The 25,760-nt window shown below is 38.8% G+C and overlaps 1 long non-coding RNA gene across 1 annotated transcript; it reads left to right on the top strand.

Annotated features, from left to right (window-relative positions):
• The first annotated feature begins 13,557 nt into the window (after nt 1–13,557).
• Nucleotides 13,558–25,536, top strand: LOC129058474 (uncharacterized). The gene is made up of 3 exons (XR_008523598.2): nt 13,558–13,778; nt 14,593–14,647; nt 25,347–25,536. It is a non-coding gene; the product is annotated as an uncharacterized LOC129058474 (long non-coding RNA).
• Nucleotides 25,537–25,760: the final 224 nt, after the last annotated feature.

Genomic DNA, 25,760 nt, shown 5'->3' with positions numbered 1-25,760 from the left:
TCTAGTAGTGGAATTGTTGGATCACATGATAATCCTATGTTTAATTTTTTAAGGAACTGCCATGCTGTTTTCCACAGGGGCTACTCTATTTTACATTCCCATCAGCAATGCACAAGGGTTCCAAAAAAGATATTTTGAAAACTGAAAGTTAATAGTAAAAACACTGCAAAATATTGGGAAGGAGAGCTAGGTTACAAAAAGCTAAGTGGAAGAGAGTTAACCTGTTTCATTCTCACCTATTAATTTATCTAAACCAGAAGAGCTTCTCAAGTGATGAGTACTGAATGAGTTTCAGATATGTCCTTCTACAGATCTCCTATGTTTTTTGGAACGTATGAGTGTGGTATGGAAGGTGGGCTCTGAGGGGATCAGGCATGGCCTGGGGTTTACAGCTTGCAGCCTGGAGCAGCCTCTCCCATTTACCCAAGGGTGCCTTACAAATACTTTCATTTTCCATATGGGCTAATATATGAAAAAAAGCTTGGAAATGCTGCTTTAAACTATAGGGGTAAAGTTAGGATTAAAATCTGGAAGAAATGCAAAAGCATAAAATATTTATTCAACAGAACAATCTAATGAATGTTTACTCTGTTCTAGGATCTAGGTCTGACTGGGGGTAGCTGGGAGATACTGTGGGGTAAATAAGATAAAGAATTATACTTTCAAAAAGCTTGGTTTCTTGAAGGTGAAGGACAAACAAATAAGCAGTTACAGTACAGCATGGAAAGTAACTCACCGGGGGAAGGGGAACCACAAAGTCTTGTATGTAGCCACCAGCCCTCACCCATTCCGATCTTGAGATTGAAAGAGGGAGCTTTCTGAACTCTTCTCATTTTCACCGTTATGAGAAGTCAAATGAAGTACCTCTTTCTCATTTTGTGGGATGTGGATGTTCAGGGTAACTTAGGCATGTCAGGAAAGAAATAAACTGCCTAGACTGAGTAGAGCTGCTTATTAAAATTTTTAGTAGTGTTTGATGGACAAAGTGTCAGGATTTATAAAAAGTATTTGCATTATAATTGAGAAAAGAATTATAAAGACTCACTCAAGGAAGCCATCCCTGAGAACTTCTCGTGTCTGAACTCTAGGCTGAGTTGGGCTCTGGATCTCCCTGCTGTCAGCACCCTAGGTTTATTTCTTATGGAAGCACTTATCACCCAGTACTGTCATTGTCTGGTTACTTACTGTGTTAGTCTGTTTTGTGCTGTTATAACAGAATACCTGTGACTGCGTAATTTATATAGAACAGAAAATTATTTTCTCACAGGTCTGGAGCCTGGTAAGTTCAAGATCAAGGCACCAACATTTAGTGTCTGGTGAGGGTCTTCTTGCCGTGTCCTCCCATGGCAGAAAGCAAAAGGGCAAGAAAGCAAGTTAGCTGAACACCTTCTGAAGTCTCTTATAAGGGCTTTAATCTATTCATGATAGAGAAACCCTCACCACCTAAACACATCCCAAAAGGCCAACTTCCCAACACTGTTGCATTGGAAATTAAACTTCCAACACATGAATTTTGGAGGACATATTCTGACCACAGCACGTACCTAAATCTCCCACCTCACTCCGTGTGTTATGGAGACAGGAATTCTACTCAGAAATGTTTCTGGGAATAAGTAAGTGGAGCAATAAGATAGCTGTAAAACAACTGGGACCATTTATATGAAGCTGCCAAGATACCCACAATAACTAGGAGAAACTGCTCTGGAAAAGTAGACATTAAGTCTCCATTGTTGGGGCTTCTGACAGCTGTGGCATGGTGGCATGGCACTACCATAGTTCTTCTACTCTAACACTTTCAAATACCCTTTTAGGTTTTTTCCCTAAATTCTCCCTCTTTCCTTTTTCCCAGATAATCAATAGATGATTAAATGTCTATGTGAATTGCAACTGTCTGAGTTCATTGTGTTATTGTATTTTTTGTTAAATGGGTATAATTTGAAAACAAGACCTAGAAATACTGTCATATTTTATCTGGAGTCATCTTAGAAGATTATTATTATCAGCATAATTATCTACTTTCCATACAATTTGATAGAAGGATGACAAAAGGGTCTCATTTAACCTTTTCTGTTTTTAAATAGAAGCAAGATTATTTCTAAAAAGTCAATAAAGGATATCCCAGAGGAATTGAGGAAAAACGGGATGAGGACTTCAGTAAAACATACTTTGGTGACAAACATTATGATATAAAATTTTTTAAAAGCACACACATCCCGATGGGAAGAGGATGAGTAATTTCTTTTTAATTCAGAGCAAGTGTTCTGATCTGGCTGAAGTTCTGGGAAGTGCTGGAAATCCCCAAAGCAAAGTGCCAAATGCCATTTCTGGATCCTGGATATGTGGGCTTGGTTGCTAAGATGATGATGCCTCCTCCCCTTCACCACATTCAGCTGACGCCTGAGCGACAGGGAGTTGATGTACGCAGAGCAGGGATCTAACAATGTCAACTGTGCTGACATCATCCTAGCTGTGCAGGGCTGATGGGAATTCAGAATATCAAACATCATATCAAGGGCAGTGAGCAGGTGTGACTCATTTCCCTGGAGAAGCGGGAGAGAGGAAGGGAGAGGGCAGGATTATCTCACACTGACACACACACAGCCTTTAGACTGAGCTATTTGCGTGGCTTATTTAAAAGCAGCAAAACAATGTTCTGTCTCTCTCTTCATTTTTCTACCGGAAACACTTTATATTCTAGTCCTGTGTCTCAGCATAGAATTGAGCCTTTCAACATCATAGTATATTAAAATACACATTATTTAGGATCTTTACTTTTTATGTTACATAAACCCAACTATGAGAACAATTCAAACAAATAAATTTTATGTTATTTTCTCTTCAGGTATCATCTAGTGAACTGTTCAGATGCAATTGAATTGAAAAGGAGCTGAACAAAAGAGCCTGATATAGGTCTGATGAGACTGCTTTGGTATTACCAAATAAATATAGCATTTCTGTATTCTAGCAGAGTATATTGCTTGGTACAAGAGAAAGGGTGCATGATAAATGCTCAATAATTGCTCCTTGGGTGAGTAATAAAAAAAAACTGTACGTTTGTAAGAATGAGCGTTAATATATAGATTCTCATGTATTTTATGGAGTTGATTATTTATCAATTGACTTTAAGGGAAAATGGTAATAAGACTGAATACAATAACAATTGTGGTGTTAGTGAAGTTACTGGTTTCACAAGTCTCTTATCCATTGGAACATCTTATTAGAATGATTAGGCTAAGGCAATTAAATCAGAAAGGTGTATACATCAAAACAGTAAACAAAACCAAACCAAACCCTTCTGCTTCCAAAGGCTTAGTATTTAATAGCAATGAAAGAGGTACAGTGAACTGACATGGTTGTATTCTCTCCAAAATGACTCCAACGTGTCTTGTCACTCTGAGAAGTACTAATTTATTTATGTCTTGTGTCAGCCATAACACAAGGAACAAAAGGACAAAAATTGTTGTTACCCTGTACTCAGTGCTAAAAAGTACCACTTATACTTCCATTTACTCTGTGTGTTTAGTAAAATGGCATATGTATGACAGATTGTGAAGCATATTGGAATCTATGTGCATTGGTTTTTATTGGTATAGCTTGAACAGCACAGAAACAGAAAGGTGTGTTTCAGCTCAATCTATAGGATACTACTTATACAATATGGATGGTGTTGGAGGCAATAGGAGGGAAGAACATGAAAAGAGAGGGGTGACTTCTATAGAATTACATGTGCAATGACATAAAGAACTCCAAGTTCTTGCTATGAGATAATAAGTAAGTTGATAAGAGCGATGAAAGGATATTAGCATGTTCCTAGAAGGCATCTTAAATTTTGAAGGCAGATGTTGAGATATGTAGAACAAATTTTCATTTCATTTTCTCTGCTTTGAAATTACTTGGTAAGGAATTATTCTTTCTTTCTGTCTCCAATCACAGTTCCTAATACAGAGAGATTGAGAGTCACACAATATTTAATGGTAATGTTCGGTTGACGATAATGGTGATGATGATGATGTTGATGAAAGTGATAATCTGTAGACCCTAGACTAGTGATTCTCAAACTGGCTCTTAGAGTCCTCTAGAATATTTTAGCGGAATATGTATATGTACCGGAGGAGTTGCCATCATAATAGTCGCTGGATCATGACTGCTATAAAAGTCCCCTCATATTTTCTTCTTTCACTTCCAGAAGGACCTGCCCAAAAGTTGCTATTGGTCCCTTTTGAGATGACTTATTTGACATGATGTGCTGCTACAGGACTCTCTGAGAAGAAAGTAGAAAGGATAAAGAGCCATGAACTCATTTTTCTTGAGACAGATTATTACTTCAGTTGAGAGTATGTGGTTAACACTGTTTTATTAACCCATAGAGAGAAAATATCATCCCTTATCACCAATGGACAGAACAACACTGCAGCTGTCTCCCTTTGGGGGTCAACCTGACTACCCAGCCTGAGATGCAAAGGAACAATTTAGAAGCTATGTGGGGAAAATTTTTATAACTGTTTGGAAAGTTCTTCTTCTCAGATTTTGTTTGGGGAATGTATGACTGGGAGTCAAGCCTGCATTTCTTTTAATGGGAACCATAGTTATTTTTCTTCAGATAATCACATCTAGTGAAGAAAACTCCTGGATAGTTCTGCTGCCATAGAACAGATATTAAATTAGATCAGATGTAAAATAAGAATATGGGGTTCTTAAAAACTTTTTGAGTTTGAAATGCAGAATAGAGATAAAAATAGTTAAAAGCAGTGTTGGCTGTGCCTCTGTTGACCACAGAGGATTATAAAGCTATTATTAGTCTCCTTCTAGAGCCTTTACGATAGAATTATATTATCAAGAATTATTATTAGAGTTGAATTTCCTTATTTACCTTGGAAAACTACAACCTATGAGATTTCAGGAAAAAAAAAATATTATATATACATATATGATAAATGAGAGTTGAACTAGCTATGATACAGACTAAAACTGCTGTCACTAATAAAGTTTAAAATGCAGTGGTTTAAACAAAACAGAGTTTATTTCTCTCTCATGTAACAGTCCAGAGTGGTAGGGTGGCTCTGCCAACCTCAATCTGGAGCTTCCATCTCTCAGTCCAAGAAAGCAGTTTTATTTCTCTCCGTCTTTCAGATAGCAAATGGTAAGGAGAAAAGAAATCAGGGCATTGCATATTTAATTGTTTAAAAAAAATAGTCCTGAAAATGGCACATATTACTTTCTTTCACATTACACTTGTCAGTAACATGAACCCATTCAGCTGGAATTGAGTCTTAAGAAGGTCTTTAATTAGGTAGCCAGGGGTCAGGCATGGTGGCTTATATCTATAACCCCAGAGCTTTGGGAGGCTGAGGCAGGAGGATCACTTAAGTCCAGGAGTTCAAGGCTGCCATGAGCTGTGAACAAACTATGTCACTCCAGCCTTGGTGAGAGAGTGAGATCCTGTTCCTAAAAATCAAAAATAAAAATTAGGTAGCCATGTACTCAAATTAAACCACTGCTATGGAAGAAAGGGAAAGGGAGAGCAGGTATTGGGACAACTAAGTTTGCCACAAGGCCTTGCTGCAAAGCCCCTAGAAGATCTGGGCTGGGAAGTTGCTGAGAAATAACAAAGGACTCTACTACAGTGCCCTGAAAGGCACCTTTGTAGTCTTAAAGAAGCACTCTAACCGAAAGGAAAGTAATAGGTTTATACCTGTGTCAGTATTCAGAGGAGGAGCACCCATATGGGGAAGTGAGAATATGTAATGCCAGGAGCTATTGTTTCTCCTGGTGACGCCCAAGAGAATGATTGTAACATGTGGCCCTAAAGCTTCCTTAGAAGGCTTAGCAGGGATATGCATATCTTTAAGAAGGGCTAAGAAAGCCCAAGCTTTGGCCAGAAAATAATGACAGGGCTGGCCAATAGATTTGGAAGTCGAGTAACAAGGAAAAAGGAGACTTTGTGACTGTTATTGTGGGTGGCTAATGGAAAGAAATGTGCAATGTAGCAGAGAAAAGTCTTGCAAACATTGATCTCCACTCTTAGAATCTGAAGAATTAATAATGCTAGGAGCTTCTTTTTGGAGTCTCCTAGGAAGCAAGAAAGTAAAAGAAGCCATAATATCTAAGTTTTTGGGAGCAGGATGAAGAACTACCAGACTGGGCTGAAGAAAACTTGTACTTGGAGACCACAGCAAATTGCCATAAGGGAGAAAGGGCATGTTGGTCCTCTAATTATGAGCTTGAGGGAAAGTTGGAGTTGACTTTCCTAGAAATTCTACTTGGTGGAGGGGATGATGGCTTCCCTCCAGCAACTTTTAGATTGGAGTTGTAAAAACACTGGACGTTCAGTGATGGAAATTTGGGGCCATAATCTGCATTTAAGACTAACTAGTGGAGGCCGGGTGTGGTGACCCACGCCTGTAATCCCAGCACTCTGGGAGGCCGAGGAGGGTGGATCACAACGTCAGGAGATCGAGACCATCCTGGCTAACACGGTGAAACCCCATCTCTACTAAAAAAAAAAATACAAAAAATTAGTTGGGCGTGGTGGCAGATGCCTGTAGTCCCAACTACTCGGGAGGCTGAGGCAGGAGAATGGCGTGAATCCGGGAGGTAGAGCTTGCAGTGAGCCGAGATCACGCCACTGCACTCCAACCTGGGCGACAAAGCCAGACTCCATCTCAAAAAAAAAAAACAAAAAAAACAAAAAAAACTAGTGGAGTCAGAATGGCTGTTATTAAGAAGTTAAAAATAACAGACATTCGTGAGGTTATGGAGAAAATGGGACTCTTATACTCTCTTGGTGAGAGTGTGAATTAGTTAAGCCACTGTGGAAAGCAGTGAACTAAGAATAGGATTACTATTCAACCCAGTTGTCCCATTACTGGGTATATACCCAAAGGAAAAGAAATCATTCTACCAAAAAGACATCTGCACTTGTATGTTTATCGCAGCACTTTTTACAATAGCAATAGTCTTTGCTATTGTAAAAAGCAAATGTAAAAACAAACTTTTTACAATAGCAAAGACTATTGCTATTGTAAAAAGCAAATGTAAACAACCTAGATGCCCATCAACAGTGGATTGGGAAAATAAAATATGGTACATGTATACCAAGGAATATTATGCAGCCATGAAAAATAACGAAATCGGGTTCTTTGCAGCAACATGGGTGCAGCTGGAGGTTGTTATCCTAACTGAATTAATGCAGAAACAGAAAGCCAAATACTGCATGCTCTATTGTATAAGTGGAAGCTAAATAGGTACACATGGGCATAAAGATGGGAATCATAGACAGTGGGGACTACAAAAGGGGGGAGATGCAATGGTTTAAAAAGCACCTATTGGACACTATGTTCATTATTTGGCTGATGGGATCAATAGAAGCCCAAACTTCAGCATCACAAAATATACCCATATAAGAAGCCTGCACATGTATCCACTGCATCTAAAATTAAAAAAAAAAAAAAGAAAAAATTAACAGATGGAGAAAGTGGTACGAGAAATTTTCTATTTTTTAGAAAATTATATGATTTTCTAGAAAAGGTTAAGTTGATTGTGGCGATATTGTTAGCTAATGTGACCATTTTCTTAGAGGGTCCTACTGTTGTCAAGAAGGCTATCATATGGTAGGGCATGGTGGCTCACGCCTGTAATCCCAGCACTTTGGGAGGCCAAGGTGGGTGGATCACCTGAGGTCAGGAGTTTGTGACCAGCCTGGCTAACTGATGAAACCCTGTCTCTACTAAAAATACAAAAAATTAGCCAGGCATGGTGGCAGTCTCCTGTAATCCCAGCTACTTGGGAGGCTGAGGCAGGAGAATGGCTTGAACCTGGGAAGTGGAGGTTGCAATGAGCCGAGATCAGGCCACTGCACTCCAGCCTAGGCAACAAGAGTGGAACTCTGTCACAAAAATAAATAAGTAAATAAATAAATAAATAACAATAATAATAATAATAAATAAATAAAAAAGAAGGCTATCATATATTCTGTACAACTTAAAAAGGTGCAGGATTTGCCACCATGGTTTTAGTTAAAAATATACTGTGATGCAAAAATTACAGAGGCGTCACTAACCTCCAGAAGATAAAGTTTCATGGCTCCAGACATAAGACATGGTCTGCAGAGTCAGTGGTGGTAGTTGGCAGGGCCAGGTATGGGTAATGCACATAGAACCCACAACTAATCCAGCAGATTCTCCTGGCTCAAGTTGTCCATGAGTCACTCATCCTCAAAAGATAAAGAAAGGTTGGAGGCTGCCTTAAGGAGTTCACATTACTTTGAGGATCTGAAAATCCTTGTTCTAACCAGATCTTACAAGTCATATTGGAATCAACTTAGGTTGGTAGAGGTCATTGGATCTCCAGAACTTGTGAGGAGTGAATTCTGATATTGACACTAATGTTGACCTCTTGAGCCTGGCCCTTTTCTAAACTGAATGCTGGCATGGTTTTTTAAGGTTTCATCGTTTTAAGCCTCGTTGACTTAGCCGAAAAACATCACCCCTGGAAGTCTACCCACTCTGCAAAAGTTGCAGAGACAGAGTGATTCTTCATCCAGGTAGAAACTATTTAATACATGCCCACTAGTTTCACTGCAAAGACAATAGTAGACTCAACCCACAACTCATAGAGGATTTATATTGCTCAAATGTTGACAGTGTAGTTTGTACTTTTTGTGGCAGCAGAGTCAGATCAAAGTGATAAGCAAGTGGCTATGCCTTTATGCTACTAAGACGAGCATTATGATAGTATTTGGACAAGAGACCAAGATTTTCTACATCCAGATCTTTACTGGCCATTCTCATCTAGAAAGTCTTCAAAAACTTTTCCACAGAGGAGACAAATCAAGGATAAGTAACATATTGTTATTGCTGGAGCTTTGAACACAAACTCCAAAGACAGATTTGGCTGGACATACATTGTCTTATAAATTTAAGAGAAGTCCTTCACTTCAACAAAGTATACTGAATGGCCTAAAACCAAAGAGGCTAAAAAGCTCTCTCACTTCATTTTCACCTTCCAGCTGAAACCTGGGCTTAGATATTACAGCTTTGGCCTCACACACCATTGAGAATTAGAGGAAATGCAATGTCATAAGACCTTTGCCTCGATGCCAAAGTAAAATGGATGAAGGTGTGGATATTTGAGTTGTATCTTATATCTTCAAAATCCTGGAACAATACCTGTCCAAGAGAAAACCCGAAGGCCTTTCCTAATTGCTTCCAAAATGTTCAACTCTTGGAAATGAAGCCGTGTGTGTTCTCTTATTTGCCAATTTTTTCAGCCCATTTCCTATTTAAGGCTGCAGAGGAAAGCAGGCAATGAAGAAGACAGGCAGAGAAGGACTATCCATGTTTCCATCAACCAAGAAGCTTCTTAAATAGGCCAATAGTTACCTCATGCTTTCCAGAAATCTTCTGTTGTTCTTGGCATAATGAAAATTTAAGAAATAGGCTCTATTTGTTGGATATCCTCTATTGATAACTCTGCTGTTGAAGTGTTTATGCTTCTGGGCTCATTATGACATAGATTCTGTGGATGAATATTGAGAAGGCTTGAATGAAAAATATTTAGGACCCAACAACAGACACAGTGTGTGGCTCAGATCTTCACAGCAATTTCAGTGGCATAATAAGAAACAGAGTCCAGAGCTTTCACCATTAGGGTTAGTGCCCTGTCTAGATCAAGCTTTTCCCCTTTCTTTGAGGAAATGCTGCCTGTGGTGAGTTCTGCACATAAGCTTTAAATAGCTTCTTTTTTTAAAAAAACAGGATCCTTTGCTAACATTAAGTTATTTAGATATTATTGCCCTGATATATATTTCAATCTTGTCTTTCTTATTTTGCAACATTAATTTTGTTTTAAATCCTATATCTCCTGAAGTACACCTCTTTCTTGCCTGGGGATATGGTTTTCCATTTTGATTGAGGGATCGAACAGTAAAGGTTCATCTCTGTACAAAGGACAATTTATTATTTATGCTAGTCAGAGAAACGTGTAGCTTTTTGCAGTGTGTGGGAAATGGAAGAACTGAATATCCAACCCACCTGATTGATAGTTATATTAAAGGTTGTCGGTTAAATAAGTCTATTTGGATTGATATGATAAGAGTCTTATGTTTTTCTTGAAATATTATTTTAGTAAATATTTGGTATTTTTATTTCATTGCTTATCCTGCTGTATTCTTCAACTGCTGTTCACCAAAAGATCACAAAAAATTGTTGTAAAATGTTAATTGTTTAATATGTTTTGAAAAAATAATATTAAATAAAACTATGTTTTTGAACATTGTTTGCTTCCTACAACGAAATATTGACATTTAAGGTCCTAGGTTACTGCATTGATCTTTTTTCAGGGGCTCTGAAAAATCCCTTAGGCAATATTATTTACCATAATTGGTTTCTCAGCATACTGGGAGATAAGGCACAATGCAGCCTAATGCTCCAATTTGGAACTGGAATGATCACACAGACCAATGCCAGGCACAATTTCCTCTATGGCAGGGACTGGCAAATTTTTCTAGGTTGAGATATTTTTCTTCATTGTTTCCTTTTCTTTTGAATACCAATCCATCGTTGGCTATTAGAGGGCAATTTATTTATTTATTTATTTTTATTTATTTATTTATTTTTTGAGATGGAATCTTACTCTGTCACCCAGCCTGGAGTGTGGAGTGTAGTGGTGTGATCTCGGCTCACTGCAACCTCCGCCTCCCAGATTCAAGCAATTCCCCTTCCTCAGCCTCCTGAGTAGCTGGGACTACAGGTGCACGTCCCCATACACGGCTAATTTTTTGTATTTTTAGTAGAGACAGGGTTAGAGGGCACTTTAAAAAAGAAATAAAATTCTTCACTAAAAACACACAGTGAAGATAAAATTTGATAATTCCTTTTCCTTTTTTAAAAATGTCATCAGGTTGCTTTTAACTTTTTTCTCATTTGATTAGAAGTATTTTATAAGTGAAAAGGGTCAGTTTGAGCAATATCCTGAGATAGTGACATTAATTCATTGTGTATATGAGCCACAGTGACTCAACTAGTCTTACTACCTTCTACTGAATAATAGCTAGATACTAAATGTAACTCTCTTATCAACATTTATATCATTTTAGAACTCATGAGTCCCCAAACCACATTGAAATAATAATATATTGCCTTTAAACCTTAAAATTATTTGTAATATACTTCTTTTTGGAAACAAAACGAGCCAGAAGAGGTTACCTTTAAAATGATTCTGTAATGAGTGGTGTTTGTTTGCCTCCAAATCTAAATCAAGCTCCCACTTGGTGGTCTGTCCCTGGTTAAGACACATGGACAGCTAAATCTGTGTGGCTGCTAAAGAGGCATGAAACCATAAGCAGGGAAAAACAAAAATGATCTTCACTAGAAGGCACTCATAGAAAGATTCCTAGGTGAGCTCTGTGACAGATGACTTCCACTGAAGTGGATGGAAGAGTTCACAGATGCTTTTGAAAACAAAGGTATGAAGCTGGAAACCATCATTCTCAGCAAACTATTGCAGGGACAAAAAGCCAAACACCACATGTTCTCATTCATAGGTGGGAATTGAACAATGAGAACACTTGGACACAGGAAGGGGAACATCACACACTGGGCCTGTTGTGGGTGGGGGGAGGGGGGAGGGGGGAGGGATAACATTAGGAGATATACGTAATGTAAATGACCAGTTAATGGGTGCAGCACACCAACATGGCACATGTATACATATATAACAAACCTGCATGTTGTGCATATGTACCCTAGAACCTAAAGTATAAAAAAAAGAAAACAAAGATAAGAAAACTCCAAGAGATGTGACAAGACTACAAACAATGCTTTATGAAATTAAAATATTTCAAAAATTGTTGACAAAACAAATAGTTACTTATTAAAAGTGTATTTGTGACTTGGAAGAGGCAATGAAGGACATTTCTCTCAACAGAGTGAAAACAGAGAGAGAAATCATGAATGCAAAGCTCAGAAACGTGGAGTAAACAGCCAGAAGGTCAACATGTAACCAATGGGAAGGAGAAGGAGAACAAACTTATGAAGGAGAATTGAAAATTTTAAAATTAATAGATTTTTAAAATAAAGTCTATAAATTTAAAAGGCATTGAAGCCCAGGTAGGATTAATGAAAATAGATATGAACCTAGACATACATTGGTGGAATTATTGAATTACAAAGATAAAGAGAAAAATTTTCACATTTTCAGGCAGTATAGTTAAAAAACAAAACAATCCCCTCCACACACACAAACACACCTCTAATTTATTTGTAAAGAAAAATAAAACTAGCATGAAACTTCTTATCCCCAATGCTGGATTCCAAAATATAGTAGAATAATATTTCTCTCCATCATACTGAAAAAAAAGGAATGTGACCCAAGCAAAATGATGAACCTATTTAGAAAACTATTGTATAATCTTGAGTTTGCAGGACCTTCTCTCAGAAATCAAACTCAGAAACCACAAGTGAAAAAAGTGGATACATTTGACTCATAAAAATAAAAGTGTTTGGCTGGTATTAGATAGACAACATAAGCTAAATAAAAACCAAAGGATTAACTGGACATAATTATTTGCAGCCCAAATGACAGACAAAAAGCTAATTCAATTTCATTTTATATATTGGTAAGAAAAAGGCCTATAAGAAAGAAAAATGGAGCAACGACATTATTAAGTAATTATGAGAAGATAAAAATCTAAGTGATCTGTAAACACGTACAAAAATGCTTTACCATATTAATAGGAAAATAAAATTAAAACAAGAAGATATAATTTTCTATTAATCAGAGTAGCAAAAACTACAGAATTGAAGATCTAGTCCTAGCAAGGATGTAGGGAAGCTGACATCCTCATGGATTGCTGTGGTATTTGACAATGTGAAGTATTATAACCTTGCTATAAAAAATAATCTATAAATTTCGGTTACAATTTAAAAACACATATCCATGACCCAATGACTCTATTAGGGAGATTCATCCTGCAGAAAGAAAAGTAGGATGTAGGTCATATGTATGTTTAACTCAGGTGCTCTCTGTAGTGGCAAAAGTTTCTGCAGAAAAGCGAATGATCATTAACAGAATAATAGTAGAATAAACTAACGTCTAGCTGTGTACCATTATGCAGTTTTTATCAGGACTGAGTTAACTCTTTTATCTGTTGATCTAATGGAATGTCTATAAAATATATTAGTAAGGATTAATATTCAGTTGAAAGGTAATAGGTAGTGTTTGAGATCTCATTTTTATAAAACAAGTAATGACAGTCACCACAAAACACTTTGTGTGTGTGTATATATATATATATATATATATGTAGTACTTCTGTTTGCAAATATTTGCATGGACATACGGAAAAATATGGAAAGAGACATAAACTGGTTAACTTAGGAGAGTAGGGATGGAGGGAAGGAGAGGGAAATATACTCTCTTGGGGACAGGGTCTTATAGATTTTCATATCTTCCTCAAGATTTTGAATGGCATCTCTTGAAAACAGTCTGAATGAAAATATCTCTTAAATTATACTTTTCTTTTTATTTGCCATGTTCCTTCTACATTTCAACAAAAAGTAAAATGGATTTTATCATACTTGGAAAATCAACAATTGCAGTCTGGATTAATACATCACTGTTTGATGCACCCAACTTGAGTCAAAAAGATGCTTCAAATCCCACTAGGCTGAAGGCAAAAATACTCAAGATTTTAAGAGCGTCTCTTGACGGTGTACAGAATAAGACAGCTTCTCAGCTTTCAGCTTTACTTTATGGTTTTAACTATCAAAAGAAGCAAGGTAAGAACATCTTTTAACCAAATGAGTGTTGCTGGGGCCAATCTATGAATTAGTTATACTCACTGATTTTAAATAAACTTAATTTTTAATACTTTAAATGATTTCTGTGAAATGTTGGATATAATGTCAATTCTTAAAGGAAGCCTGATGTTTCACGTAGCATAGTGATTCAGAGTGTGGGCTGTAAATCCAGGCTGTGTGCATGCAAAATCAGTCCACCAACTACCACCTCTGAAACCTTGAACAAGTTAATTAATTGCTGTAGGCCTCAGTAACCTTTTCTGCAAGATGGGAATAATAGGAGTACCAGTATTGTAGGGTTGTTGGAAAGGTCTTAGAACAGTTTCTAGCACATAGGAATGCTAAGGAAATGATAGTTATTAATACTTACTGTATGCTTGATCATTAAGATTACAAACATACCTAGAGATTATGACTCACACATCAGAAACATGCACAGAGACCTGGAGACTGAAAACAATCTTTCATAGTCTTCTAGCAACAGACATACCTTACATGGACAACTCAGGCATTCAATTTTTTGAAGTGTTTTATTTCTTTATAACATCTCATTTTTGTTTTTATTTTTTTCCCTCAAACCCAGTGGAAGTTTTTTGAACTTTTTAATGCTTGTGGTTATAGCTATTACAATGGGCTTCTGTATCAGTTGTTGACTGCTGTATAACAAATTACCCTAAAATTTAGATTCTTAAAATAATAACAGACATACATTATCTCTGGCAACTTGTAGCTGAGTGATTCTGGCTCAGGGTCTCTCAAAAGACTGTAGTAAAGATGTCATCTGTTGTTGCAGCCATCTGAAAATTTGCCTGAGACTGAAGGATCCACTTCTGCGATGGCTCCCTCAGGTAACCAAATTGGTGCTGGCTGTTGGTGGGGGGCCTCAGTTTCCCACCATGTGAACCACTCCACAAGATGGGAATGCCACAGTAACTTTAATGACTTCACCTTGGAAGTCACATTCTATCATTTTTGCAATATTTTATTGGTTATTCAGTGTGGAAGGAGACTGTACAAAAACATGAATATCAGGAGGCTAGAATCCTTGGGGCCATCTTAGATGCTGACTACCATAGCATTTTTACCTATTTATATATTTCATTTACTCAGTTAGTACATCTGTCAGTATCACTTATAGCCAATGCACTAGGCCAGGTGTTGTGGTGGGGCATAAAGATGTGTAAGTTATAAGTCCTGCTCTTTGAAATGTAATATCTGGTAAAAGGAATGAAACACCCACTCCCATAGCTGCAGTACAAGGCAATATAGGATAAATATCAAGGATATAGTGATGTCAGTAAGTTCCTCAGGTCTTCAGAGGAAGAGGAGCAATTTCTTCTTGGGGTTTCAGAACAAATGGAATGTGATCTGGGTCTCTAAGAATAAAATAGGATCACTGTGGGCAAAGACAAGTGAAAACACATCTCACACTGAGGAAACATGTGAACAGGATCATGAAGTTGAGAAAGCAAGCTGAGTTCAGGGGCCAGCAACCAGGATACTTTAGAATAGCACATGTAGAAAGTGGAAGGATAAAGGGAGGGAAATGTAGGCAGAGACCAGTTCATGCAAGTCCTTAGAAGCTATGTTAAAATTTTTGCGCCTACTCAGCAAATAATGGGAGCAGATAAAATTTTTGAGCTGGTAAGTAATGTGATAAAAAGGAGCTTTCAGTTTACTCTCCAAGGGGAAACAAAGTGAGAAATCAGAGACAGAGAAACAGGGTAGGAAGAACTTACAATAAGGAGAGAAAGTAATACAATAAATATTGTAAGTAGAATTAGAAAGCAATAATCTTGAAGGAGGAATCTGAAGAAGTTAGCAATTCATTGGATATCACATGTGAGGAAGCTGTCCCAGTAACTTGAGATTTGCTACCTGTTTTGGAGGAGAAGTTGGTTTAAAGAGGAAGATGGTTTAAAGAATGTGTTTTAGGACATATCAGTTGAAAAGAACTTGAGGATTCCTTGTATGCTCTCTTTTCCTTTTCTCCCACTGAGGCTTAATCTCCCTGGGTAGTTCCTTCCTGAGATGAATCCTGGAGACCTGGGGAGTTGGGGAATCCTGGCACTGAGGTGAGGAAAGAGGGCAGTGTGGGGAAGAACAGGGCTAGAACCTCAGGAAATTGAATTTAGTTGGCTCCAAAGTCTGTTGAGCTCAATTGGTAATCACGATGGTGGACAAAGGATGGGATTGTGAGAAAATGATGAACTGAAAAATAATATAGTGGCTGAGGTCACAGATTTTGAAATCATAAAGGCATGATTAAAAATCTAGGTCTCCATTTCTAGCTGACCTTAGTGAAATGCTTAATTTGCAGGAAGCTCAGTTGCCTAACCTGTAATAAATAAGATTCATAATAGGGTCTTATGAGGTTTCAATGAAATGTTTGGCATATCAAGCTCTCAGCATGGTGGCTGGCACATAGAAAACACTCTGTAATGAACAGTAGATTTATTGAGATGGTGGGCTTTATGCTACTACAAAAGGAGATTGATAGTGTCCCAGGATCTTTTAGGCCAGATGAGTAGAATTACTGATCTCTTTTGGAATCTGATTAATCCCTTACTGCGTACACCTGGGGGGGAGGTGAGTACTCACATGTGCTTGTATTCTAAGGAGATGTCAGGTAAAAGGGGTTAAAAAAAAAATTGGTGAATGTGCTAATTAATAAATATACCTTAATGTTCATTCTTATTACCCATGAATTGTTATCAACAGTTTTACATATAGTACTCCTTTCACTCTAAATTAACAAATGAATCCACACATTATCTACTTGTGGGTTTCTTCCCAATAGTAAAGCATATTGAGATAAATTATATGCTCGTAAAATCACATATAAAAGTCATAGATGTGATTTCTCAATTATTACATTTTCTGTCAGTTAATTAAGGTTAAAAAGGAAAGTTAGTATCCTTTAGGATGATTCACCAAATAGGATAAGTTTTCCAGGAATCTTTGAGTTGCAAGTGACAATAAATTCAATTCCAGTCGGATTAAGAAAAACGGGGAACTTACTGGCTCAACTAACTGGGAATTGCAAGGGAAATGACTTCAGGAAAAGCTGGATCTGGAGGAGTGGGGCCAAGATGGCCAACTAGAGACAGCGGTGGTCAGTGGAGCCCATCGAAAAGAACCATAATTAGCATCTGAATCCTTCACCTGCAACAAGGTATCCAGGTTCTCTCATCAGAACTGACTAGGCGAGTGACGTGATCCATGGAGAGAAAGGAAGAGCAATGTGGTGCGGCGGCCCTCCTGAGAGCCACATGGGGCAGAGGAGTCCCCACCCCCCAGCCAAGGTAGGCGTGCTACCCAGCTGGGGAAACCGTGCTTTTTCCAGGGAACGGTGCAACCCACAGAGCGAAAGATCCCTCTCGCGAACCCATGCCACTGGGGCCTGGAGTCCCAACCCCAGAGCCGTACAGATTCTCAACAGCCTCTCAGCTAGAATCTGCCTAAGTCGGCGGAGCTCCCAGGGGGAGGGTCGACCAGCACGACAGCTGCAGCTGACTGCTGTCTAAGCTCTTTCAGCTCCTTGTGGGAGGGGCCGCAGCCAGCACTGGGACTCAGAACTGCCTAACACGCAGGGGGATTTGAGGCGGGGAGGGGCGGCATCCATCTCTATAGCTCCAGGCTGCGCTTTTCCCCTGCTGGAGCCAGGGAGGCTGGACGGCTTGGTCCCCAGGAGGTGTCCCCCACAGCCCAACACACTGGCTGTGGCAGACTAAGGCAGGGCGGCAGAGTGCCTCTTCAGGCCTGACCCTGACACATCCTTCCTCACTGGGCGGGGCTTCCCTGCAGGAACTCCGGCAACTCCCGCCAGAGGCTCAGGGACAAGACACAGATCTCCCTGGGCCAGAGCCCCTAGGGGGAGGAGTAGCCATAGTCTCTGCAGACAAGCTGACTTAGCCTTTCCTCTTGGCAGTTCTGAGGAATCAGGGCGGACCAGATGAGTGGGTTTCCCCGCAGTGAAGCACACCCCCTCCACCAAGGGACAAAGTACTTCCTTAAACAGGTCCTGTTCCCCATGCCACCCAACTGGGTGAGACTCTCCCACAGGGGTTGTCAGACACCCTATACAGGAGCGATTATACTGGCATCAGGATGGTGCCCCTCCAGGTCAGAGATCCGAGAAGAAGGAGCACGCCACCCATCTTTGCCGTTCTCCAGCCTCCTTGACTGACATCTCCAGGCGCAGGAGCAAACCAGATGAATAAGGCCTGAAGTGAACCCCCAGCAAACCTCAGCAGCTCTACAGAAGAGGGACCTGCCCATTGAGAGAAAAACAAGCAAACAAACAAACAGAAAGCAACAACAACAGCATCAACAACAAAAAAAATCCTCCCAAAAACTCCATCCAAGGGTCAGCAGCCTCAAAGATCGAAACTAGACAAACTCACAAAGATGAGAAAGAATCAACGAAAAAATGCGGAAAACCCAAAAGGCAAGAATGCCTCTTCTCCAAATGATCGCACCGCCTCTCCAGCAAGGGTGCAGAACTGGACAGAGGATGAGATGGACGAACTGACAGAAGTAGTCTTCGGAAAATGGGTAATAAAAAACTCTGCTGCGCTAAAGGAGCATGTTCTATCCCAATGCAAAGAAGCTAAGAACCTTGATAAAAGGTTAGAGAAACTGCTAACTGGAATAACCAGCTTAGAGAGGAACATAAATAAACTGATGGAGCTGAAAAACACAGTACAAAAACTTTGTGAAGCATACGCAAGTATCAACAGCCAAATAGACCAAGCAAGAGAAAGGATATCAGAGTTTGAAGACCATCTTGCTGAAATAAGGCAATTAGACAAGATTAGAGACAAAGGAATGAAAAGGAACAAACAAAGCCTCCAAGAAATATGGGGCTTCATAAAAAGACTGAACCTATGATTGACTGGAGTAACTGAAGGAGACAGGGAGAATAGAAACAAGCTGAAAACCACACTTCAGGGTATTATCCAAGAGAACTTCCCCAACCTATCAAGACAGGCCAATGTGTAAATTCAGGAAATACAGAGAACACCACTAAGATACTCCACAAGAAGATCGACCCCAAGACACATAATCATCAGATTCTCCAAGGTCCAGTTGAAGGAAAAAATGTTAAGGGAAGCCAGAGAGAAAGGCCAGGTCACCTACAAAGGGAAGCCCATCAGACTAGCAGAGGACCTCTCAGCAGAAAATCAAGCCAGAAGAGATTGGGGGCCAATATTCAGCATTCTTAAAGAAAAGAATTTTCAACCCAGGATCTCATATCCAGCTAAACTAAGCTTCATTAGCAAAGGAGAAATAAAATTATTTCCAGACAAGCAAATGCTGAGGGATTTTGTTATCACCAGGCCTGCCTTGTAAGAGCTCCTGAAAGAAGCACTAAATATAGAAAAACAAAACAAAACAAAACAAAAACACCGGTACCAGCCACTGCAAAAATGCACCAAAATATAAAGACCAATGACACTATGAAGAAACTGCATCAACTAGTATGCAAAATAACCAGCTACCATCATGATGACAGGATCAAATTCACACATAACAATACTAACCTTAAATGTAAATGAACTAAATGTCTCAATTAAAAGACACAGACTGGCAAATTGGGCAGAGTCAAGACCCATCAGTGGGCTGTATTCAGGAGACCCATATCACCTGCAAAGACACACATAGGCTCAAAATAAAATATTTACCAAGCAAATGGAAAGAAAAAAAAAGCAAGAGTTGCAATCCTAGTCTCTGATAAAACAGACTTAAAACCAACAGAGATTATAAAGATGAAGAAGGGCATTACATAATGGTAAAGGCATCAATGCAACAAAAAGAACTAACTATTCTAAAAATATATGCACCCAATACAGGAGCACCCAGATTCATAAAACAAGTTCTTAGAGACCTACAAAGAGACTTAAACTCTCACACAATAATAGTGGGAGACTTTAACACCCCACTACCAATATTAGACAAATCAACAAGACAGAAAATTAACAAGGATATTCAGGACTTGAACTCAGCTCTGGATCAAATGGACATAATAGACATCTACAGAACTCTCCACCCCAAATCAACAGAATATACATTCTTCTCAGTGCCACATGGCATTTATTCTAAAATTGACCACATAATTGGAAGTAAAACACTCCTCAGCAAATGCAAAAAAACTGAAATCATAACAAACAGTCTCTTAGACTACAGTGCAGTCAAATTAGAACTCAGGATTAAGAAACTCACTCAAAACCACACAATTACATGAAAATTGAACAACCTGCTCCTGAATGACTCGGAGGTAAATAACGAAATTAAGGCAGAAATCAAGAAGTTCTTTGAAACCAGTGAGCACAAAGACACAATGTACCAGAATCTCTGGGACACAGCTAAAGCAATGTTAAGAGGGAAATTTATAGCACTAAAAGCCCACACCAGAAAGCTAGAAAGATCTCAAATCGACACCCTAACATCACAATTAAAAGAGCTAGAGAGGCAAGAGCAAACTAATCCAAAAACTAGCAGAAGACAAGAAATAACTAAGATCGGAGCAGAATTGAAGGAGATAGAGACACGAAAACCCCTCCAAAAAATCAGTAAATCCAAGAGCTGTTTTTTTTCAAAAACTTAACAAAATACATAGACTACTAGCTAGACTAATAAAGGAGAAAAGAGAGAATAATTAAATAGATGCAATAGAAAATGAGAAGTGGGATATCACCACTGACACCAACGAAATACAAACTACCATCAGAGGATACTATAAATACCTCTATGCAAATAAACTAGAAAATCTAGAAGAAATGGATAAATTCCTGGACACATTCATCCTCCCAAGTCTAAACCAGGAAGAAGTTGAATCCCTGAATAGACCAATAACAAGTTCTGAAATTGAGGCAGTAATTAATAACCTACCAACCAAAAAAAGCCCAGGACCAGACGGATCCACAGCCAAATTCTACAGAGGTACACAGAGGAGTTCCTTCCTCTGAAACTATTCCAAACAAATGAAAAGGAGGGTCTCATCCCTAGCTCATTTTATGAAGCTGGCATTATCCTGATACCAAAACCGGACAGAGACATAACAAAAAAAGAAATATTCAGGCTAATATTCCTGATGAACATCAATGTGAAAATCCTCAATAAAATACTGGCAAACCGAATCCAGCAGCACATCAAAAAACTTACCCAGCGCTATCGAGTTGGCTTCATCCCTGTGATGCAAGGCTGGTTCAACATTTGCAAATCAATAAATGTAATCCATTACATAAAGAGAACCAAAGACAAAAACCACATGATTATATCAATAGATGCAGAAAAGGCCTTTGATAAAATTCAGCATCCCTTCATGTTAAAAACTCTCAATTGGGCAGGCGTGGTGGCTCACACCTGTAATTCCAGCACTTTGGGAGGCTGAGGCTGGTGGATCACTTGAGGTCAGGATTTTGACACCAGCCTGGTCAATGTGGTGAAACCTTGTCTCTACTAAAAATACAAAAATTAGCTGGGCGTGGTGGTACATGCCTGTAACCCCAGCTACTCCAGAGCTGAGGCAGGAGAATTGCTTGAACCCAGGAGGTGGAGGCTGCAGTGAGCTGAGATTGCACGACTCTACTCCAGCCTGGGCCACAGAATCATACTCCATCTCAAAAAACAAACAAAAAACAAACCCTCTCAATAAACTAGGTACTGATGGAACATATCTCAAAATAGTAGGAGCTATTTATGACAAACCCATAGCCAATATCATACTGAATGGGCAAAAGCCAGAAGCATCCCTTTAGGAAACCAGTACAAGACAAGAATGCCCTTTCACCACTCCTATTCAACATAGTATTGGAAGTTCTGGCCAAGGCAATCAGGCCTGAAAAAGAAATAAAGGGTATTCAAATAGGGAAAGAGGAAGTTAAATTGTCTCTGTTTGCCGATGACATGATTTTATATTTAGAAAATTCCATCATCTCAGCCCCAAAACATCTTAAGCTGATAAGCAACTTCAGCAAAGTCTCAGGATACAAAATCAATGTGCCAAAATCACAAGCATTCCTTTACACCAACAATAGACAAGCAGAGAGCCAAATCGTGAATGAACTCCCATTCACAATTGCTACAAAGAGAATAAAATACCTAGAAATACAGCTAACAAGGGATGTGAAGGACCTCTTCAAGGAGAATTACAAATCACTGCTCAAGGAAATAAGAGAGGACACAAACAAATGGAAAAACATTCTATCCTCATGGGTACGAAGAATCAATATTGTGAAAATGGCCATACTGCCCAAAGTAATTTATAGATTCAATGCTATTCCCATCAAGTTATCACTGATATTCTTTACAGAATTAGAAAAAAACTACTTTAAATTTCATATGGAATCAAAGAAGACCCTGTATAGCCAAGGCAATCCTAAGCAAAAAGAACAAAACTGGAGGCATCATGCTACCTGACTTCAAACTATACTACAAGGCTACAGTACCAAAAGCAGCATGTTACTGGTACCAAAACAGACATATAGACCAATGGAACAGAACAGAGATCTCAGAAATAACACCACACATCCACAACCATCTGATATTTGACAGACCTCACAAAAACAAGCAACGGGGAATGGATCTCCTATTTAACAAATGGTGCTGGGAAAACTGACTAGCAACATGCAGAAAACTGAAACTTGACCCTTTCCTTACATCTTATGCAAAAATAACTCAAGATGGAATAAAAACTTAAATGTAAAACCTAAAACCATAAAAACCCTAGAAGAAAACCTAGTCAATACCATTCTAGACATAGGCATGGACAAAGACTTCGTGAAGAAAATGCCAAAAGTAATTGCAACAATAGACAAAATTGAGAAATGGTATTGATTAAACTAAAGAGCTTCTGCACAGCAAAAGAAACTATCATCAGAGTGAACAGGCAACCTACAGGATGGGAGAAACTTTTTGCAATCTACCCATCTGACAAAGGTCTGATATCCAGAATTTACAAGGACCTTAAACAAATTTACAAGAAAAAAACAACCCCATCAAAAAGTGGGTGAAGGATATGAACAGACACTTCTCAAAAGAAAACATACACGTGGCCAACAAACATATGAAAAAAAGCTCAACATCACTGATCATTAGAGAAATGCAAATCAAAACCACCATGAGATACCATCTCATGCCAGTCAGAATGGCAATTATTAAAAAGTCAAGAAACAATAGATGCTAGCAAGGCTGTGGAGAAATATGAATGCTTTTACACTGTTGGTGGGAATGTAAATTAACTCAACCATTGTGGAAGACAGTATGGGAATTTCTCAAGGATCTAGAACAAGAAATACCATTTGACCCAGCAATTCCATTACTGGGTATATACCCAAATGAATATAAATCATTCTATTATAAAGACACATGCACACATATGTTTATTGCAGCACTATTTATAATAGCAAAGTCATGAAACCAACCCAAATGCCCATCAATGATAGACTGGATAAAGAAAATGTGGTACATAATACCATGGAATGCTACACAGCCATAAAAAGGAATGAGATCATGTCCTTTGCAGGGACATAGATGAAGTTGGAAGCCATCATCCTCAACAAACTAAATACTGCATGTTTTTAGTTTGACCAAATACTGCATGTTCTCACTCATAATTGGGAGTTGAACAATGAGAACACATGGACACAGGGAGGGGAATAACACACTCCAGGGCCTGTTGGAGGTGGGGTAGTGAGCAGAGGGAACTTAGAGGATGGGTCAATAGATGCAACAAAACACTGTGGCACACATATACCTATGTAACCAACCTGCACATTCTGCATATGTATCCCAGAACTTAAAGTAACATTAAATAAATAAATAAATTTAAAAAGCTTCTTTCTGCTTTCCAAAAAAAAAATAAAGAAAGAAAAGTTGGGGCTAAAACTGTCTTTACACTCTTGTCTTTTAGTACTTGGCTTTGCTTGTCTCTGCATTAAGTCTTTTCTGAGGGAGCCTCTTTCTTTTAGTGGCAATATGGTTGCCAGCAGCTTCAGGCCCTTAATCTATGCTTTCAGAAACTCTAGCATAGAGTGCATGTCTCTCTTGTGGTGACTCTGGAATATATTCTCAGGATTAGCTTAGATCAGCTCTAATACCATTATGTGCTCTTCCTGGAACCATTCATTGTAGCCAGAGGAGGATGTTACATTGATCACCTTAGCCTGGGTACACACCTTCCTTTGTTACTGGAGATGGAATCCATTTTATCTGGATGTCATGGAAGGAAAGTGAGGGGATGCTTCTTGAGGAAAAGCAGTATCCTATTAAAAGGGATGGGGAATGGATACTGTAAAGTGAAACTCACAAAAACTTCCTTTAATTCATGAGTTAAGTTGTTAGTCAAGCTTCAGGTATAACAGATAACACCAAGTACAACAGACAAAAGAGCCTTAATCAGTTTCCTCTCTGTAGGGTTTCTGCTTTTCAGCCTGCTAACCCTGTGATAGCACATCATGGACAGTCAATCAATACTTGTTGAATTGAGTTGAACTTGATCCAGACTCACACTTTCTCTCAGGGTTGAATGACTCAGGTTTGCTCCCACAACTCATTATATTTAATTTTCAGAATGATTTATACAGATATATGAACAGGAAACCAGGGATTCTGAAAACAAAACTTATCTTCACATTTTTCACAGATGGACTCTATCCTCTCCTCTTTCTCACCCTAAAGCGTCCCAAAGCTTCCTCAGAGAAAGAAAAATGGTTGTCTTGGAATGACCAATGCTTTTTAAAGAGGAAGCACTGGTGAAAAGTTGTAAAAACTGTACCAGATGTAGACAATTAATAGATGGATAGAAAAGATGGAAAAACTTAATCTGTTTCTAGATGAGAGAGAAGAAGGCAACGACTCTTTCCAAGTGCTCTGGAGGGGCAGCTCAAAGCACTTTAATCTTTGATGAATGCGATTGAATTCTTTCCACTACTCAAGGAAAGAGAGAAGTGCTCACAAGGGCTCATCCTGTGCTGGCTCTCTGCCACCATCCATCCTGTCTTCTGCATAATTATCAGACCTTTCACCATTCACTGCTTTTATTACTCTAAAATTCCTCTTTCAGACCAGAAAATCTGGTAGATGAGATACATGTGTAAAACAGAGACAGGTATTACAGTCAGAGGGCACTCTGACTGGCTCATTCTGGAATATGAGCCAGGAGTTTAGCACAGGGTGCTGCATTAGGGGTTTTTGGGCAGTTGCTAAGAATCCCATGTTTGCTCTACTATTTTATCTACCACTCCAAGACCAAGAGTGTCTTTAGCTATACTGTCCAGGTATCATGTAGGACAGGATGTTCATGGACAAAGAGGCTGTGGCATTACAGATCCAATTATGTTAGGATGAAAATCAATGGATAAAATACGCTTCTTGGTCAATATGCAAGACTTTTGCTTGTTAATTAAAATATCACATCTCCTAATTTGATGATAAAATACTGAGTGCACAGGAAAGGATGAAGACACAGCTCAAACACACACTGAGACTAATAAACTTTTTAATGCTTATGTCTGGGAATACTATCTATGACTTATAATGCAGATGGAACCAGATTGAGAAAACCAACCAACTAACCAACCAACCAACCAACCAACCAACCAACCAGCCAACCAACCAACCAACCAACCAACCAGCCAACCAACAAACCAACATGATGGCTGAACCAGACAAGAGAAGTCCTGAAGTAAAATACCCATCAATTACCGGAATCTGTGCCTGCCATACATTGAAGGTATTGTATCCATGATGGCATGCTGCTTTTTGTGGTGTTTTGATTGACATCACAATTTCCCAGCAGTCCTTCCACAGCCATTCTGAGATAGCATCCAGAAATCAATGAAACATCAGAATGGGAAGTATTTGTGTATGTAGACTAATGTGGCACATTCCATCTTGGAAGATGTAATCCTTAAAGGAAGGTAGAAAGAATCTTGGTAGCAGTATATGCTGGGAATA

Source organism: Pongo abelii, chromosome 2 (genome assembly GCF_028885655.2).
Source record: "Pongo abelii isolate AG06213 chromosome 2, NHGRI_mPonAbe1-v2.0_pri, whole genome shotgun sequence".
Taxonomy (NCBI): domain Eukaryota; kingdom Metazoa; phylum Chordata; class Mammalia; order Primates; family Hominidae; genus Pongo; species Pongo abelii.
Note: the sequence above shows the minus strand (reverse complement) of the source record. Positions and strands in the feature narration are given on the sequence as shown.